Consider the following 6,000-nt stretch of genomic DNA (forward strand, 5'->3'; position numbering starts at 1 on the left):
ATGAAAAAGGATATTCAAAATACAGTCTTATGAGGTAAAAATATCACTTTAAATAATATGTATATTTACATGCACTGCTGGGATGCCAACCAAAAAACCTTGCAAAAAAGCAAAATAAAAGACACTTGGAACCCATATAGCATTAGGCCTATTGTAATGCATGTTGGATATGGGCTTGGCCCTCAGAAACTGTGAATAAACAATTTCAATTACAATATAGTAAACATCCCATATCAAAATAGCACTAACTGCCAACTGTCAAACAGTATCTATGAAAATTCAACACTGCCAATATTACAGCAGGCACTATATAGAAACATAGAAATGACGACAGAAAAGGACCAAATGTGCCATCCAGTCTGCCCAGCAAGTTTCTCATGGTAGCATCTGCTGTGCCATACAGGTCACCCCCATAATTAGTTTCCCAAACCGTCAAAGTAAGGGCCTTTGTCGGTTGCTGTCTGAGTCCAATTCCCCGTTACCTCTTGCCATTGAAACAAAGAACAATATTAGAGCTGCATCAACAGTATCAGGCTTATTGGTTAAGGGAAGTAACAGCCGCATCAGCAAGTTACCCCCATGCTTATGTGTTTTCCCCAGACTGTAAAATTCAATGTCCTTGTTTGCTGCTGTCTGAATCTAATTCCCTTTTCCTCCTACTGTTGAAGCAGAGAGCAATAATGGAGTTGTACCAGCAACTTATCCCCATTCATTCTTTTGTTCATTTCATGCTCTAGCCTTTAGGGATCCACAGTGTTTATCCCACGCCCCTTTGAAATCTTTCACCGTTTTTGTCTTCACCACTTCCTCCGGAAGGGCATTCCAGGCATCCCCCACCCTCTCTGTGAAGAAATATTTCCTGACGTTGGTTCCAAGTCTTCCTCCCTGGAGTTTCATTTCGTGACGCCCCTAGTTCTACTGATTTCTTTCCAACAGAGAAGGTTTGTCGATTGTGCATCATTAAAACCTTTCAAGTATCTGAAGGTCTGTATTATATCCCCCCTGCACCTCCTCTCCTCCAGGGTATACATATTTAGGTCCTTCAACTTCTCCTCATAAGTCATTTAATAGAGAACCCCCACCATTTTGGTTGCCCTTCTCTGGACCGCCTCCATCTTGTCTCTGTCCCTTTTGAGATACGGTCTCCAGAACTGAACACAATACTCCAGATGAGGCCTCACAAGGACCTGTACAAGGGGATTATCACATCCCTTTTCTTACTCAATATTCCTCTCTCTATGCAGCTTAGCTTTCTTCTGGCTTTAGCTATCACCTTGACACATTGCTTCACCGTCTTCATATCACTAGACACTATCACCCCAAGGTCCCTCTCTTGCTCCATGCACAACAGCCCTTCACTCCCTGTCACCCTGAGATTACCATGAAAAGGGGGGGGGGGGGGCAGGGGCGAGGGACCGGATGTACACAAACTTACTCTCATGACATACACACATTAACACTCATATGTTCACGATCACTTTCCACACACACACACACGCTCGCTCATTCTTACATTCCTCATTCTCTGACACATTCTCACACTTACAGCTTTACTCCTCTCATTTTCCCCTCATACACACCCCTGCTCGCTCACACTTTCACTCATACATATGCTCGCTCACACTTTCACTTCTCTTCCTCCTGCACAAACACACACTCACACGGACCTGTTCTTTCCCCTCCCCTTAATATACTCCCTCCCACATGCGCGCACACACACATCTATAATACCCCTCACATTTATATACCATCACACAAGCACAAATACCCCCCTCATTGGCTACCTCTCCTCACCCTAAACTCACTAGTAGGGGGCAACCTCCTCCCTTCTTCCTGTTCCCACAGGCCAGTTGGAGGCCCTCCACCCTTCCCTCCCTGCTCAGGACCTGCAGGAGAGAGTTTGCTGAAGTCTCTTCCCCTCCACCACAAACTCCTTTCCTTGCCTTCCCCTCCCTGCCTCTGCTGCTCTGGCCAGGAGGCTCTCGTTTTTCATCTGCAAGGTTCCTGCCATTCCAGCTGAAGGTAAGGGTTTGAATTTACCTTTTTCAGTCCCCTTGCCCTCTGGAACAGGGCAGGCGGCAGGTGGGGCCTAGCCTGGGGAGAGAGCCGGCAGAAGTCAGGAACCTGCTCTGAAACCCCGGCGGAGTATTTGTTTGCACTTCCTCTCCTGTTTGTTGTGTTCCGTTTACTGCCCTGCTGTCATTTCGCCAGCATTCTTCCGGTTGTCCCCTAATTAGCTCGGTTTCGTTTGTTTGCTTTATTTTTCAGCTTTCGTTTGTACTCCCTCCCCCTCCCACCCCCACTTGTGCTCCGTTTACCGCCTGCTTTAATTTCTCCAGCATTTCTCCTGTTTGTTTCCTAATTACTGCACAACCCCAGCCAGTGTGTGTGTGAGATTTCCCCCTCCCCCATCCCAATTGGCTAAAGTAAGCCACCAAATGTTTGAAACTTACCCCCCCCCCATATCCCCAACCCAGGCTTGCAAAAGCTGAGCAAGCTTACTCCAGAGGCAAAGTCTGTGGTGAAGCTAACACAGAGTCCTCCCTTTTCCTACCCTTCCCTTCCTTGGCTGAATTGAAAAGCCGCTTTCCAATTTTCTTTTTCCTTACCTTTTCACACACCCATCCTCCCCACGCTCCCTTTCTTACTTAGTTGTTTTGTATCTTTTTTTTTTTTTCTCCTTGTATTGTCTTTTGGTCCTGCTGGCAACAGAAATGCCAAGAGGCGTGCCCAAAAGCAGAACCGGGGGACCAGGACCCTTCCACCTTTCCCCCAATTATGGATGTTCTAAGGGCTACGGGTCACTTACCACAAACCGTGCCCAGCGCCCTTCCGGCTAGGGTAGGGACTCCTACTCCCACCTATGTCCCTCTGCTCCCGAAAACTCCAGTGCAGGGATTAAATGGACAATTTTCTCAGTGGAAGGGAGTGGACAGTGGAGTGCCTCAGGGATCTGTATTGGGACCCTTACTTTTCAATATATTTATAAATGATCTGGAAAGAAATACGACGAGTGAGATAATCAAATTTGCAGATGACACAAAATTGTTCAGAGTAGTTAAATCACAAGCAGATTGTGATAAATTGCAGGAAGACCTTGTGAGACTGGAAAATTGGGCATCCAAATGGCAGATGAAATTTAATGTGGATAAGTGCAAGGTGATGCATATAGGGAAAAATAACCCATGCTATAATTACACAATGTTGGGTTCCATATTAGGTGCTACAACCCAAGAAAGAGATCTAGGCGTCATAGTGGATAACACATGGAAATCGTCAGTACAGTGTGCTGCGGCAGTCAAAAAAGCAAACAGAATGTTGGGAATTATTAGAAAAGGAATGATGAATAAAACGGAAAATGTCATAATGCCTCTGTATCGCTCCATGGTGAGACCGCACCTTGAATACTGTGTACAATTCTGGTCGCCGCATCTCAAAAAAGATATAATTGCGATAGAGAAGGTACAGAGAAGGGCTACCAAAATGATAAGGGGAATGGAACAGCTCCCCTATGAGGAAAGACTAAAGAGGTTAGGACTTTTCAGCTTGGAGAAGAGACAACTGAGGGGGGATATGATAGAGGTGTTTAAAATCATGAGAGGTCTAGAACGGGTAGATGTGAATCGGTTATTTACTCTTTCGGATAATAAAAAGATTAGGGGGCACTCCATGAAGTTAGCATGGGGCACATTTAAAACTAATCGGAGAAAGTTCTTTTTTACTCAACGCACAATTAAACTCTGGAATTTGTTGCCAGAGGATGTGGCTAGTGCAGTTAGTATAGCTGTGTTTAAAAAAGGATTGGATAAGTTCTTGGAGGAAAAGTCCATTACCTGCTATTAAGTTCACTTAGGGGTAGATTTTCAGACAGGGCGCCCTCGCGTACTTTTGTAGGCACATCAGGCGCAAACAAAAGTACGCTGGATTTTAGTAGATATGCGCGGAGCCGCACGTATCTGCTAAAATCCTGGATCGGCGCTCGCAAGGCTACCGATTTCGTGTAGCCGGCGCGTGCCGAGCCGTGCAGCCTACCTCCGTTCTCTCCGAGGCCGCTCCGAAATCAGAGCGGCCTCGGAGGGAATTCGCTAACGCCCTCCCCTCACCTTCCCCTCCCTTCCTCTACCTAACCCACCCCCCGGCCCTGTCTAAACCCCCCCCTACCTTTGTTGGGGGATTTACGCCTCCCAGAGGGAGAAGTAAATCCCCGCGTGCCAGCGGACCGCTGGCGTGCCTAGACGCAACCCGGGGGCAGTTCCGGAGGGCGCGGCCATGCCCCGGACCACCCCGGGCCGAAACCACGCCCCCCAGGCCCGCCCCCGAAACGCCGCGTCCCGCCCCAAAAATGGCGCGCCGATCAGCCCCGCCCCCGACACGCCCCCAACACGCCCCCCTCGGAAAACCCCGGGACTTACACGAGTCCCGGGGCTCTGCGCGCACCGGCAGGCCTATGTGAAATAGGCGCACCGGCACGCAAGCCCTGCTCGCGTAAATCTGCCCGGATTTACGCGAGCAGGGCTCTTAAAATCCGCCCCTTAGAGAATAGCCACTGCCATTAGCAACAGTAACATGGAATAGACTTAGTTTTTGGGTACTTGCCAGGTTCTTATGGCCTGGATTGGCCTCTGTTGGAAACAGGATGCTGGGCTTGATGGACCCTTGGTCTGACCCAGTATGGCATGTTCTTATGTTCTTAACCTCCTCTAGGAGCATATGCCTACTTACCTCCTCTCTCATGCTTCATTATTTTTCTTCCCTACTGCACATACTCCTTGGAATAGCACTAGCCGGGGGGGGGGGGGGGGGTGAGGGTTAGGGATGGGAAGGGGGAGTTATAAAGACTAGATGGTATAGATGAGCTAAACATCTTTCAATAGTCGTTACTTGCATAGTCATTTACTTGGACGGTCAGTTGATGTGTATAATATTTTCTGTTTTAGTTGATGTAAATCTTCGGAAGAGACATGTTGCATGACATTTGCTTACTATTCAACAAGTATGACCTATTGCCTCTTGCTATTCGTTGATACTATGTATATGTCTGATTTCTTTCCTTGTTTATATTGGAAAATTAATAAACACAAATTACAAAAAACTCACAACAAAAATTTACAAAACACCAGTAAAATATTTCAAACCAGTAGACACATCAAATAGCAGTGAATGAGAAAAATTGCAAGGGAGAAAAACTAGTATACAATATGAAACAAAATTACAACTAGTTGTGAATAGACTGATACCTAATGGATCCCAAAATATATCACGATAATACTGTATAAAATACAATTTTTATTAAACAAACTTTTTTTAATTTTTCATTATTTCATAAAAACTGTCATTATTTTCATTTATTTTCTGAGCTCAGAAATAGATATTCAAAATGGCCTGTGGTCCAACCATCTGAGTTCAAAATTGAATTTCTATTACTTTAGAAAACGTGGCTGATAATTTCTTTGCCATTTAAGAGTGATATGAATTTCTACTCATTATCACAAACCGAACTGGCCAACAGAATGCGGAGTTTTGAAAAAATTATGCCATTAGTATGTTGAACTAATTTTTTAAATAGTTTAATCAATTTGATGACATCAATGAATCTCACTCGATATTTAAATTTTGAACTCAGTGAAACTTCTAATATCGCACACACTCATAAACCACAGTCTAGATGTATGTCAATATGAGTACAGAATTAACAATTAATGATGTCTTCAATACTTAAACTGATTCTTTATAAGTATCCCGTTGGTATATATTAAATTACTGGATCAAGTTCAACGTTCATCCTTAACACTTCTTGTTGACCAAAGTTCAGATTATATGTTTCAAGGGCAAAACATGAAGTTTTTAAGATCAAATAGCCACACTGTCTTCCAAATTGACTTCCGGTAATAGGGTTTCCATAAACTGCATCGGTCTGATGTTAATGTCACCCGACAGTGATAATAACAGAACCTGTTTAAATGATGGCAATGAGCCTATCTTGTCCCGACAAAACCTTAT

The 6,000-nt window shown here is 44.9% G+C and overlaps 1 protein-coding gene across 10 annotated transcripts in view; it reads right to left on the reverse strand.

Annotated features, from left to right (window-relative positions):
- MUC13 (mucin 13, cell surface associated) overlaps positions 1 to 2,234 on the reverse strand; it is a 114,186-nt gene extending 111,952 nt beyond the window's left edge. For 6 of the 10 annotated variants that reach the window (XM_029605262.1, XM_029605260.1, XM_029605255.1 and 3 more), the window contains exon 1: positions 2,041 to 2,234. The gene's annotated coding sequence lies outside the window, so the exon portion shown is untranslated. The remainder of the gene's footprint in view (positions 1 to 2,040) is intronic. The other 4 variants (XM_029605259.1, XM_029605258.1, XM_029605261.1 and 1 more) reach the window with 1 other exon arrangement.
- Between the last annotated feature and the right edge of the window lie 3,766 nt (positions 2,235 to 6,000).

This window comes from Rhinatrema bivittatum, chromosome 6 (genome assembly GCF_901001135.1).
Source record: "Rhinatrema bivittatum chromosome 6, aRhiBiv1.1, whole genome shotgun sequence".
NCBI lineage: Eukaryota > Metazoa > Chordata > Amphibia > Gymnophiona > Rhinatrematidae > Rhinatrema > Rhinatrema bivittatum.